Source organism: Ixodes scapularis, unplaced genomic scaffold, assembly GCF_016920785.2.
Source record: "Ixodes scapularis isolate PalLabHiFi unplaced genomic scaffold, ASM1692078v2 PGA_scaffold13__105_contigs__length_92229423, whole genome shotgun sequence".
Classification (NCBI taxonomy): Eukaryota; Metazoa; Arthropoda; class Arachnida; order Ixodida; family Ixodidae; genus Ixodes; species Ixodes scapularis.
In genome coordinates, this window is record NW_024609839.1 from 50,563,561 (window position 1) to 50,578,225 (window position 14,665).

The 14,665-nt window shown below is 48.5% G+C and overlaps 1 pseudogene; it reads left to right on the top strand.

Annotated features, from left to right (window-relative positions):
* Positions 1 to 2,892: 2,892 nt before the first annotated feature.
* On the top strand, positions 2,893 to 5,468 carry LOC115325215 (annotated as a pseudogene).
* Positions 5,469 to 14,665: the final 9,197 nt, after the last annotated feature.

The following is a 14,665-nucleotide window of genomic DNA, read 5'->3' on the forward strand; positions in this document are numbered from 1 at the left end:
GCGCCGGTGCACCGCGGTGAGCGGCACCATGCGCCATTTCCCACTTTGTTCGTTTTTTATTGAGTACGTCCGTGCGCGCAGTGGCGTAACTAGAGGGGGAGGGGGGGGGGGGGGGAGGGGCTACAAGTGCCCCGGGCGCCACTTGGGAGGGGGCGCCGAGCCCAGTCCACCCATAATAATAATAATATGATGATGATGATGATGTCATTATCACTATCATCATGAGGGGCGCGAAATTTCGTTTGCCATGGGCGCCGTCATATCTAGTTACGCCACTGCGCGCGCGGTGCCCGTCTGCTGTCAGTTTCCTCTGGCTTTTTACTTGAAGATTTAGCGATCCCACACAAATGAACATTGTAAATCTTAGGGGTTTCCACAGGAATTGAAAGTAGGGGGGATGGGGATGGGGGCACCCCCCTCCCGCCAATTTTTAGGAAGTGTGGGGGGAAATCACTGGTGGACTCTAAAAAAAAAGGGTGTCATGGGGTACACCCACAGGGGGTGTAAGTGCTTGTCACATATACTACACCCTTTGGGGGAATACATGTGCACCCCAAATATGAGAGTACGTGTACACCCGTTGGTGTGGTGCACATGTACACCCTTTTCTACAGAAATCTCACTCGAAGGGAACACAGGTGCACCCCATTCAATGGTGTACGGCTACACCTCTTTCTACACCCAATGAGATGAAAGGGAACACATATGCACCCCATTCGATGGTATACCATTGCACCGCTTCATACACCCGCCTTACTCAAAGCGAACACAGATGCACCCCGCTCAAAAGTGTACCATTACTCCCCTTTCTACACCTACTGCCCTCAAAAGGCACACAGGAGCACCCCGTTCAATAGTGTGCTGTTACACCTCTTTCTACACTCACTGAATTCGGAAAGAACACAGATGCACCCGATTCAAAGGTGCATGGTCACACCACTTTATGCACCCGTTTCATAACTTCATAAACCAATTTAAGACATCAAGGAAAACAGTAAAACATGTATGCGCCCCGGTGATTGCAAAAAGGCAGGAAAACGGACACACGGTATTGTTTTCAAACCTCATAGAAGTTTATTAGACGGCCTATTTCGTAAACAAGTACAAACTTGCAAGCGATCCGTCATATCTGAAGACGTACAAAGAAGCTGTTACACAACTGAAATGATTACTAAGCAAACAAGAACCGGGGGTGAGTCTTAGGTAGTGTCCATTCTGCCAGCAGCCGGTAAAATTATTTCCACAAAATTCCACCGGCAGTCGCCATTAATTCATCGAACAACGTTTTGTCGACAGCTCAGATTAGCTTTTCTATATTAGCTTCTCTCCTCTATTTTCTTGTAATGAGCCGCCCAGAATGTATCCGCGAAGTGACGTGTATGGGTGGCACAGGTGGGTTAACATTTTCGTAATGAGCCGCCGCAGACTGTCGCCACGAAGTAGCGCGAACGGGTGGGCTGGGTTGGTGAGCACGCGCCTCAGAGATACACGCGCGACAAAATGTCCCTACAGCGTGCGTTTTGCGCAACGAGTGACGATGAAACGTTAAGGCCCGTTCACACTCTTGCGACCGAGTACGACTGAGAAATACCAGACCGGTTTTTGAAGCCTCTTGCGATCTCTTAGGACCAGCTCGGCAGCATCGCATCCGATCCTAAGAAGTCGCAAAATGCTTAAAAGCCGGTCTGGTCTCTCTCGGTCTTACTCGGTCGCAAGAGTGTGAACGGCGATTTAGTGTCGATGAAACTTGTCTACAAAACGTGTATAGGCAAAAACGTGTTTTCACAAAACGCCAGGAGAATAAGAAAGTCAGTATTCTACCTGCGGTTTTCACATGATTGTAGTCAGCTAATGGCAGGCGACTGCCGATAGAATTTCGGGGAAATTATTTTCCCGGCTGCTAGAAAATAGACACTGTCTAATTCTAGAGGTAATCCGGAACGGAACGGTCAATGGACCTTTTGGCGAATATGTGCTGCCACCTATGGGGCGATGGGCGAACCTGAGGCGCACTGGGTTGGAGAGTATTTGTAGAGAAAACAACGTGCACGTTAGGCCAGGGGGGTAAAGGTGGGTGAGGAGGAGTGGCAAATCCCGTGCGCCGACATCCTGGGTCCCGAGTGAACGAACGCAAAAGAGAGCGACAGAACACGAGAGAAAAAAAGCAACGTTGCCATGGTAACGCGAAGAGTGAACACTCTTAGCAATATAAACAGTGATAATTTAACGTTGTAAACTAAATTATGAGCTATTCTAACGCTTATAAAAAGCAATAAACTCATTACGCTGCATTAACTTCCCTTCTGTCGAAATCTCGGAAATCTGGTGGTTGCGCAGTTTCGTATTCCTCAACCGCGCCCAGCCGCGCCCCACTGGCGAAGCCGGGTATATGGTTTAGTTTAGCGTTAACGCGAGGCCGTACATCTGCGCGCTTTTCAAAAAGAAAGCTTCGAAAGGAACGTGAATATCTTTCCACCGGTAAGTTCGTGAATTGTTGAAGTTCACGAAACTGCTCTGATGATGTAACCGTGTTTGGGACCCAGAAGGTCTGCCTGCATGATCCGCCGCTTGCGGCAGCCAGAATGTATGGGAAAATGGCGGACCTTTTCCTCTAGAGTTAGTATGTATGATCTCTATGCGTTAGGCTTCTTGTGTGCTACCGGTTCGTTTTCTTTTTGGGTACACTCGCTGCTTTTCGAAGCATTTTGAGTCGCGATGTCTCGAGATGAGAACATCCTGTTCGCGTTTGACGCGGACCACTGGGTACGTCATCCCCCGGACCGTACGAACCTCACCCAGGACCGCGTATGGAACTACCTCAAAAAGGACAGTTCGTTGAGGCAAGCGCATCGGGGATGGTCCTTCAAAGAAGAAGGTTACGTCCGACACGTGATGTGGAACTGGTCCAAGGACTCGAACATGTGCCTTGTGCGAGCCGTCGTTCTTCCTTCGATGAAGAAAGTCCCGTACACCGCAACAGCGTGGTTCAATAGGGAGACCGGCGTCATCGAGGGTGGCAAATGCGAATGCGTCGCGGGGTGAGTTGAATGTTTTGTTTATTTTCTTCTGTCTTCTGCCTTTCGTGTTTTAACGGTGGGCGATAGCGGTATTAATATCAATACTTACTGCGCCCGCGGCTAAAATCGACTGCGTCGAGCTGCCGATTTACGGAAGCCGGATTTTGACTAGAAACTCCTTCGAGTTTCAATGTGAAGGATGTTATCGATCCAGATGCTAAGTCTTCCTTTAGTACAAAGATGCCCATCTAAAAGAGTAACAGCAAAAGCTTCGCGCGAAGTGCCGTAGCTGCAGTACTTGTCGGGCGGTGATCCCTATGGAGCGCGCTTTGCCGCCTGGCGTGGTTTGTCTTGAGGGTTTCTTGGAGTGAGCGAGGCGGGCGGGCGGAGTTGTATTTCACATAAAAATATTTTGTTTAGTTTTCGGTTGAGAGGTTCACAGGGGAAGAGAGGAGGGGTGGGACGGGGTTTGGGTTAGGCTCAGGTTCAGTTGTCCCCATGCTGCGGGCCTACTCGAAGCGCGTAGCACTGTGTACGCCAACTCCGCCTTCCCTCCCTCCCTGTGAACTACGCACCCGAAAACCTTGGAAGGCAAGGCGGCAAAGCCCGCCCCCCTAAATCATTTGCCCCTACCTACTGGAAAATAGCTTCCAGTGCGTCTTGGATCAGCTGATTACTCCAGGTGTACGTTGCTCGTTTTAAGAGTGCTGTTTACAACTTACAAGATGAGTCAAGTATAGGTCTCTTCACTCATCTGTGCCAAGGAAAGTGGTAGAAATATGTTTATGCCAATATATATTTATCTTTACTTTTAGCCGGAGCCAGAGCTGCCAGCATGTTGCGGCTGTGCTTCTCTCTGCGGAAGAAAGCTGCAGCAAGAACCAGACCTCCTGCACCGACGTCCCCTGTGCTTGGATTGTGCCATCAGAAGGTTTGTATTCACTACCACTAGACCACTGGCGCATACACCTGTGTTGAAACATGTGTGGTGAAGCCTGAGAATCGCGACACGGGGTCAATCAAGCAGTTATACAAGACTCGGGTTTTACATTTTATAGAACCGGCTGTCATCGTACAGATTGTTCGAACTAAGGCAGGCGTTAGTGTAAAATACAGGTTGGCTTTTAGTCATATCATTTGGTTGATTGTGAAGCAAATGCAGAGCTGTGGCATTGAAGCAAATGCAAAGAGCTGCACTCAAGCCCTGCTGATAGTTCATTGAAAATGTTAGTCATGCAGATTAAATACTAAAATAAAAGCCATATTAATTAATATTTCAATGCAGTTTGAATTAACAAGAGCAATAACTGTCTTTTCAGCAAAGAAGCCTGCCGCTCTGATGCCCCTGACCGACCTCACGTTCCGCAAGTTCGTCATCAACAAGCCCGGATCTGTCAAGCGAAAGCGATCGTTTGACCCCTGCCAGTCAGTTTCTCTTGCCTCATCCTCATCCGCATCCAGAAACCTTGAAAGGCTGAAAGCAAGACTGACTGCGGCAGCTCCTGACATGCTCTGGCTGAGGTACGCTGGTGGTGCCTGCCAGGCAGTGCCGCCCAGGCCACCGTTGCCCATCTGCGACGACGAGGACCTCTGGGCAACTTCTGCTTCAGACACCGTGCAGGCGCACATGGCTTCGCTTCCAGTGTTGTCGTGTCAAGAGAGGGGACAGATCACTGCAGACACTGTAGGGCAGGCTGACAACCTAAGGTGGCACAAAGAAAGAGTGGGTCGCGTAACTGCATCGCAGTTCGCAGCTGCAGTGCGCTGTAAAAAACCAGACTACTTGCTCAAGCGGATGCTTTACCCCAAGCCGGGCGCTGTGAGTGAGGCGATGGCGTATGGGAGGGAGCACGAACCAGACGCTGTGGCCTCCTATGTGCAGCTCTTGACGTTGGCCGACATTGAAGTTGAAGTACGAGAAACCGGACTGCATTTGCACCCACAGTACAATTTCATTGGTGCCTCACCCGACAGAATCGTCACGGTAGCTGGTGACGAGGGCCTTCTTGAGGTAAAGTGTCCCCTTTCGCAGAAAGGAAAGACGGTCCTGGAAGCCGCCAAGCTGAAAAACTTCTGCTGCGAAGTTGTTGGACTTGAGGTGCGACTGAAGAGGAAGCATCCATACTTCTTCCAAGTGCAAGGTCAAATGGCGGTGACTGGCCACAAGTGGTGCCACTTTGTCATCTGGACAGAGGACCTGGAGGACACAGAGTCTAAAGGGATGACGCATATCGAGACGATAGACTTTGATGAAAGTTCTTTGATGAAGAAGTACTACCAGGGCTTCTGCACTTCTCTAAACACGCCCTTTTCCCAGAAATGTTGACACGGCGCCTTAGGCGACTAGGTACACTTACCAAGAAGTATGTGTCCTACAAGCAGTGGCTCGCTGGATTCTACGTTGTTCATGACGGTGAGGGATTGAAGAAGAGTTTTAGAAAGCTGAGGTGATCTGCGGCTCATGTGTGTGTGTATTGGGGGGGGGGGGTTCTGACGAGATGCACGGAATGAAACTCGTGGCTGATTGAACGAGAGGACATCGTCGCCTGGCAGCAGAAGCACCTGCATGAGATTGCACGTCACCGACAAGATGGTTGGAGGATCTTCTACTTGGACGAGACGTGGGTGACGGCAGGGCACACCGTTTCAAGGGTGTGGGTAGACACGACCGTATCCTCGTTTCACGACGCTTTCATGCGTGGTCTCTCAACTGGCCTCAAGCAGCCATCGGGTTAGGGCCGGCGTCTCATTGGTCACCCACATCGGCAGCAATGAAGGCTTCGTCGACGACTGCCTGGACGTGTTCCGTGGACAAAAGACCGGCGATTACCACGAGGAAATGGATGGCACCCGCTTCGAGAAGTGGTTCGATGGTGTCCTCGACTAACTGCCGACAGGAAGCATTATCGTCATGGACAACGCTTCTTACCATTCACGGCGGTTAAAAGCAGTGCCGACGACGAGTTCTCGCAAGGACAGCATCCGACAGTGGCTGACGTCTAAAAAACATTTCATGGGACCCCAAGATGCTGAAGAAGCAGATGCTCGACATTGTGGCCTTGGTGAAGCCACAGCACCTAAAGTATTGTGTGGACACTGCTGCCGAGACGGCTGGCTGCACTGTGTTTAGGCTCCCACCGTATCACTGCGAGTTCAACCCCATTGAACTGATATGGGACCAGATCAAGAAGGGCGTTGCTGCCCGAAACACAACGTTCAAGTTCGTCGACGTGGGGACACCCCTCAACGAAGAAGTTGGCAAGGTCACCACTGACAATTGGTATAATGCTGTGAGGCACGTTATTGACACTAAAGCAACGTTCCGACGAGGCGGTGCTACAAGTGCCCACATCCAGCCCATCGTCATTCAGCTGGATGGAGAGGACACCCCATCCAAGAGTGACCTGTCTGGTGTCGAGCCCCTTGACGAAGCCTACCGCCACCATCATGGAGAAAGCACGGAACATCTCGGAACACAAAACGGTCCTATTAAGGACCACTCATATGCTTTAAAATCGGATTGTTTTTCGTGTCCACCACTGACCTCCCGTGTCTCATGTTGTCATGCTTCTCCGCTGGTTGCCGTATAGCATTTCGATATGCAGCCACCAGACAAACTTTTTATTTTTGTTGCGATAATGTCTAAGCTGGTCTATACATTGCACTGTGCTATGAGTCACCAGTGTAGATTTCAACTATGCGACAACAAAAGTTTGCAGCCCATCTATGGCAAAGACATCAGATGCCATATTGGCCCTTCCCACTGTCTAAACATCTTCGCTACGCAACAAATAGAATTTTAATTGCAAATAAGCTCTTTTTTCTCCAAGGAAAACGACAACAGATCACTGCCAGTGCTCTGCTTTGAAGCATACATGGGACGTCTGTGGCCATTCACGCGACTGAGGCCTCTGGGAATAACAAAACCGTGTGTTAGCACAGCAGAGAGCGAAATTGCAGTACCAGTGCTCTGTTTCAATGTCTAAGGGGTGCGCCTGTGGTCATTCACATGACCGAGGCCCCTCTGAAAATAACTAACGTGTGTCAGCACTGTGAGCAGTTAACTCTAACTGCCAATGATCTGTTTCGAAGCATATACTGTTTTTGTCGGGGGCCATTCACACGATCGAGGCTGCTCTGAGAATAGCAATAACGTGCGTCGGCACTGTGGGCAGCTAACTCTAACTGCCAATGATCTGTTTTGAAGCATAGACCGAACGTCGGTGGCCATTTATACGACCAAGGCCACTCTGAGAATAACAATAACGTGCGTCAGCACTGTGGGCAGCTAACTAACTGCTAATGATCTGTTTCGAAACATAAATGAGACGTCTGTGGCCATTCAGACGACTGAGGCCACCCTGGGAATAACAATGCCTTGTGTTAGCAGGGTATTGTTGTTCCTAGGGAACCGATAGGTAATCGTTGCCACAGGTCATCTTACGCGATACGCTGAAACGAAAGCCCTTTCGTATACGACTGCGGTTCAAGTTGCCAAGTTTTTTTGTTGAGCCTATTGTTCCCCTTCACAGAGCGTTTGAAATCTTAGTTACAGACCAAGGAACTGCGTGTTTCGTGCAGCTGACGCAAGGTATCATTTGGCTCAGCCACACCAGCCATCATCGAACCACTACTTACCACCTGCAGACCAGCGGGCTAACGGAGCGGCTTAACAAGACTTTCGCCGACATGATGTATGTCGACGTAGAGCACAAGAGATGGGCAAGGTGTTGCCCTACGTCTAGACTAGCCGACTCAATCTCCCGATGACAGCGCGCACTCTCGCTAGCCAACCAACGCTCCGACATTCGCTTCTGCTTCTCTCAACGCTCTTTCTTTATTTTGTTTCTGGCACAGGTTTGCTGATTAACCCTTTATTTTAGCTTTACGCTTGTTGATTTGTTTTAATGTGCAAGAGCATTTCAATGTATTGTCATGGCTAAGGTGCCCATATTTGGAGTGTGCATACTAAAAACAATCCCTATGAACTTGATAAGGTTCTTCCTGAACTTCTATCCACTGCTCCAGCTAATTTAGTTTCAATCTACTGCACTCATTGTGCGATCAAACAGATATGAAGCAATTTAAAGGTAATGTAGCGCTGAAAACACGTGGACTTCCATGCTACTTAAAATAGAAACTATTTTTAATTATCATTATAAATTCGGAGCTAGCTAACTGACCGAGCGCCGGGATCAGTTGGAATGAGAATGGCGGTTGGTCAGAGCTTCAGCCTCGGGACGCGCGTGTTCATGCCCCAGTGGTCTTTCGCACGTGCAAAAGGCGCACTGAAGCTTGTCGGCGATGCTTCTTCTTTACTGGCATCTGTTGGGTCTTTTGACGGCCACAGTAATAACTAAACAAGAGTGTAACATAAAATAAACCTATAGAGCTGGCCATATAAATATTTTTTTGGCAACACTCGAGTGTCCTTGGTAAATCTCAAATTTGAGACCTGGGCTGGAAGAGTGCCTTCCCTTAGCACGCTGATGCACTGCGGCAAAGCAAAACGTGCAACATTGTGATGTCCATTTTTGTGGTTGTCGCTTCACTCCAGTACACCGGTGCGCAGCGAGAGGCGCACTCAACAAAGCTAGCTACCCTATCGGAACAGATCAAGCAGACGAGAAATATTGGAAAACTTCAGAGTACTTTCAGCGTTTAATAAAGAAGAAATCAAATAGTACATACTCAAAACTCATGAAAATTCGCACAAGCCCACTATAACAATGTGGCATGTAGCGAGGCCTGAGCTATTATATTTTCAGTATCAAGTGATATTTACTGTTGGCACAAATACCTCAAATTTTGGAAAAATGTGGCAGGGTAAGCACTTTGGCACAGTAATCACATCCCTCAGGTGCGGGTTTCTAACAGTTTATTGACACCAGAACTCTCATCATTTTTACAGAATATAGGATAAACAAAGTGACAATAGTAATTATAACTCTCAATTTCCTATTGCACAACCAACAAAACAACACTAAGCATCAAATGCAACAAAACAAACCCATATGTACATCAAAAACCACTTATTTCAACATTCCTATTCTTGAAGAGCAGCGGAATGTGCCCGGTGTTGACAGCACCACATCACCCAAGCAGCCACGGGTAACTTTTAGCAAGTCTCTTCTAAGCGACTGCAACGTTCCACATTCAACAACTGGAGAGCCACCAGCGATTTTGCTGTTGTGAAGATGTCTCCACACAAGATTGTATGCTGTCAAGCCGTCCGTGGAAGCCAACGTGACCAGACATCAGTTCCTTCAGATGACAGAAAGGGTTCGAGCATGGGAGTTTCGTGTCAATGACGAAGTTTGTCTGTTGAACAGCCGACTGGGAAACGAGTGACTAAAGGCTACTATCTCGTCAAGGAGTGAACTTACAAGCTGCAGGTACAAGAGAACTATGACACTGTCATCGCGCATCGTCACCAAGATCACATCCGGCCTGATGCTGACCAAGACGAAGAGACACCATTTCGAAAAAATTGGGTTGTGTGTATGTTTATACAGCTTAGAACTTGGTCTGCATCAATGGGCAACGAGGCTCCCAGCTGTAGATGAGAAATTTAGCCAGCGCAGAGCAAACGCTAGCCTGGGGTCTTTAACATGCATCACGCAGTAGTGATACACGACCGTACGCTGGTACGATGCTCATTGAGATTAAAATGGAGACAGCATTTCCTATGCAAGGAGGCAGAGTTGATGTTTGGGTAGTTGAGAGAAAGTTCTATTGAAACAGCAGAACAGTGGTTTTTAAGTACAAAACGAGCGTGTTGGTAACGGTAATTAGACATGAGGAAGATGCATAGAAAGGGGGGACGGACAACGAAGGCTACTATCTCGTCAAGGAGTGAACTTGGACGGCACTGAAGTGCGCATTGAGAGGGCGTCATCACTAGCGGCTTTTTTTTCTTAGCGGCTGGTTTTTAGTTCTTAATTAGAGGACCACGAAGGTTGCTCAGGTAGCAGCAAACTTGAAAGGTTTGCTCAGCTAGGTCCATCATATTGTGATGGGGAACGGTCTGTCGAGAATGTGAAACTGTTTAATGCTGCCAATCGCACGCTCAACAATGACACGAGCACTTGCTACATGTCGGGTGTGCGAGAGCTCATTCTCAGCCATTTGCGGCTCTCCAGGTTTCCGGAAGCAAGGAATGTGCACTCGCACACCCGGTGGCAGGTCATTGAGTTTAAAACCTTTGTCAACCATGATGGCATCACCTGGTTGAAGCTGTTCTAAGAGCCCACTTTTCTCAACGATCACGCGGTCAGACGAAGACCCTCCCCACAGATCTGAAACAAAAGAGATGTAACCGTCGGGTGCACAGCCAACAACTGCCTTGAACGTATTGTAGTGTTTATAAGATGAAAAGGTCTGCCGCTGGGCCGCTAGTGATGACGCCCTCTCAATGCGCACTTCAGTGCCGTCCAAGATCACGCGCATGTCAGGGAACTTCAAAAAAGCGGGATGGCTTCTCGACCCGGAGGGGTGAGGTGGTCAAAACGTTGGCAGGGCAGGTGTTATGGCATAGCGAGGACGGACTCCTTCGTCCCAAGGAGGGACAGTCTTGCTGGAATAAAGAGAATTGTGCGAGATTGATTAATTCCCCATTAATTCCTTACCGAAGACAGGCGTCCAGCCATGCCTCGCACACAGCGAATATTGTATTCGGGAAAGATTACTTCAGCGCTTTAAAGTCAGGGAGGTTGTTTTTTAGGAAGCAAAGGTAGGAAAACCAAACGGGATTGGAGTCTGTAGACTCCGATCGCGCACTTTTCACACGACAACTATGCCAAACGCGGAGTTGTCATGCGAACAGTGAACACTGCCGATGTCGCGCGCCGGAGGCGGGTCGGAGAACTACTTGGCAGGGTTGGCGATGATGGTGGGGTACACAGGGGCTCCGTGCTGCTTAGGGGATGGAAAGAGGTCATCAGCCAGGGGTGCGAGCTGGCACGCCGCACAGAGCCACTCGGTTGATAATGAGGAGAGGCGTCTATACAAAGCGAGAGATACATCTTCACATTTCTGGTGGAACCACAAATCATAAACGTCGCATTGGAGAGTGGCGGCATTGTCGACAGACAGGAAACAGCAGGGGCAGGTGGGACGTGAGCCGGAGTTTGAAGGTACACCCGTGAGCGATATGAAGGTGAACAGCCCTCTTCTTGTTCTTGACGCTCCTGCAAGTTTTGGAACAAGCTCTGTTCCAGAAGAAGGCTAGAACGCAAAGTTTAGACCCCAAGCCACATACTATTTGAGACGTTGAGGGTTAATATAGCTTTAGAGAGCCGTGAAATGGGCAGGAATCCAGGTAAGGTGTTCACTTTCATATTGCCGGCGGGTGTGCTTCACCAGTGATCAGCAATAACGAGATTAGGTGAGGTTGTTGGCGAGGGCGATGAGTGAAGAATGCTCAGCCAGGAGGTTGCTTCATGGACGACAATGTTCAATGGTGACGCTGCAGTCAGAAAGTGGCATTCTAGGTGCTTACGGTTTGTCGATGATAGGTGATATTTTTGTTAAAGGGCCAGTAGCCCCGTTGGGCAGATCAGGTGACGGAGAGTTGTAAAGGCGCGCTGTCATTGAATCTAACAGCTAAACATTGTGCTGAAGAAATTGACTGGCTAGATCCAACATATCTCATAGAAAACTGACCAGGGCGGCAATGTTCGACATATGTCTTGTTTCTCCTAAGAAGTAAGGGAAGTGATGGAAGTGACGATATCGCGTCTGATTGGTCAGAGGCTCAAATGACGAAAGAGGGAACTTTCATAATTTGAGCCTCTAACCAATCGGACGCAATATCTTCACTTACATCACTTCCGTTTCTTTTTAGGAGAAACGAAACATTTGTCGTCGAACATACCCCCCAGGTGTGTTGAACATTCATCTTGGGGGGAAAGGACGGGCAGGTCAAATGCACTTCCAAGCACAGCTTTATTTACCACATTAGCCTGCAGTTACTGTTAAAGCAACTGGTTTGTAATCGCACTCGTTATGTAAAACTCGCGTCTGTGCAGTTTTTTCTTTTGCATGGTTTCTGTTTTGAAATACCTTTACCGCGACTTTACCTCTACCTTTTTAGACTATGCTTGTTGGTCCTAGGTTTATCGTTTTTTATGCACATAGCTTGAAGGCTAACATTCAACTTGTTTGTACTACCGTGTACGATAATACCCGTCAGCAACCGCTTCATTGCATGTGCTGTTTGTAACATTTTCTTATAAATTGTACTATGTAGAGCGAAAATAAACATTTGCCTGCTTGAAATAACTCTTGTGTGAATAAATTACCTGTGATTGTCGTCCAGTGGTGCGCACGTCACAATAAAGCGAAAGCGCAACGCAAGCGGACGCGAGAACCGGGTACACAAAATGCCATGGGGGCAGCCATCTTGAAAACCAAAACAACAAAAACGAAGCATAAAATGTGGTTAGTTACCCCATCCGTGGTGAGAGGGCGCTTTTACGAGTTTAAATAATTGTTTGAGGAACTTTCGCTCTTTCTTAATTATTAGGTTATCAATATAATTTATATTGTGTGAGTAATATGTAATGAGTTTAGTTCTAAAATGTACTTTTATTCACACAAGGCCCTCGATCACGTGGTTTGCGATTACCACAGGCTTATTCTACAGTGGGCAAACTGTGTATGATAAACTGTGCTCGTTGCGGCTCTTTGCACGACACGGCCCGAGCATGCTTCTGGCACGGCCGGTATTAGTGGCTGCGAGTCGCGAGCTGCAAGCCGACGTTAAAAAGGATATGTTTGAACTACGAGGGTGTCAGCAAGAGCCACGCAAATGCCAAATACCTGTTCACACTCGGAGCGGACACGAGCGTTTGATCGAAGTGCTGGATTCGCTCTGTTAGACCGCGTTTCGGTAAGCGCGTCTGAACCGATCTTTTACGATTGCAACTCGATACTGACATGACACTCGGCAAAGAAAGGTTAGACCGACATCGCGTAGCTCCCACGAACTGCTATAGCTCGACACTGACGTAGCGTCGAGTCAGAATAAAAATGGCATACTAATAACAGAGTGTACATACCGAGTTGCCAAGGTAATCTGTATGGCGTTTATTTGAGCTCTATATCACACAAAACAAGGAGATAGAATCAATGAGAGTCCCTTTTCGACGACAGCGTTCGTCACCGCTGTCTCGGAAAACAAGGAGATCGAGATGACAAGGGGAAAATATTGACCTCTGAAATTTAGTTCAGGGATCAAACTATTCATCCGGTAAGGGTCCACAAGGGTCGCGCGGGCATATTCCATTCAGCAGGCCAGCCGGTCATGGACAGACGGTCTTGGCCAAGGACCGCCGGAGCAACGGTGCGCCGAGTCGATGTTGCTGCTAGGCCTACTATATTCTGCCGAGCTCGCTCGGTCGGCAGAATCGTGGCTGTTGTAGCTCTTCTCGTGTGTTTGTGGATCCTGCGTTCTTGATCGTCGTGGTCTGTTTTAAGTACTCCTTCCTTTTTTCTTGCTGGTTGAAGTCGGGACGCACGAGAAGAGCACGAAGAAAAATAAATGTCCGTTGGTGGCCGATACCAAGTAACTGAGCGACGCTGTCGGCCTTGTTGATTTGATCGTAAAAAATGCGTAAGACAGCTTCGGAGCTGTCGTAGGATTCTGTCGTAACCTGCGCAAAGGTTACGACAATTTCGTTACGAGAGCACGGGTTTTCTCTCAAATTTGTCGTACGCACTTTTTTCGTCGTGAATTCGCTTTGAGAATCCGGCCTCAGAGCTGGTTTTGTCAGTGCTGCCGCGGTTGCCGACTTGCCGTGGTCCCGTGGTGCAGCGTGCGTGCAGCCCTTGCACATCTCAAACGGCCACGTTGTCACAGGTCGTAAATCGTCGACGCGCCACCAAGTGGCAACGCTCGTAACCACAACATTCACGCCGTAGCCTTTCCCGACCGGCACAAGCGACGTCACGAATGCGCCCAATATCCCAAGACGCATCGCGCACTCCGATGGCCGATTTTTGAGCGCGCGCCCAATCGGGCCCATCAGGGTGAAAAATATAGCCATCCGTTCAAAATACAAACGCGCGATTATGATTTATGAATATCATTGATCATATTCAACCTATTTCTGACCATAATAGGTGTATTTCAAGTTTCGCTTCAGTATCCCTTTAAAGAATACGACAACTTACGAAAACATTTCAGCCACGATGATTCGCTTCCTCTCCCTGTCTGTGGACCAGTGTTGCGGAGTTGCCACTCCGGAGTTGGAATGATTCCGGAATCATTCTGCATTTTCACGACCCGGAATGGAATGGGAATGCAATGGCGGCAACGTTGAAGGGAATGGAATGGGAATGGAATTAGGTGCCTTCTGCCCGGAATGGAATGGAATGGGCACGGTTCTTCTTTTTTTCTTTTTTTAGTGTTTACAGTCAGCTAGACCGAGCCAGTCAGTGAGTCAGTTGCTCAGAAATAAAATGAGCGGGAAACTGCTAGCCCGCGAGGAGCCCTAACAGACTTATACGCCAACAAAATGCAATACAAAAAAAAAACAAGCGTCAAAGCAAAGAGCAAAGGGGGAAAGGGGGGTAACGTGGCGCCTTTCACAGACGCGCAGGCGTCGGGCTTCGATGGCGTTACACGAGAGCGAAACAAGAAACCA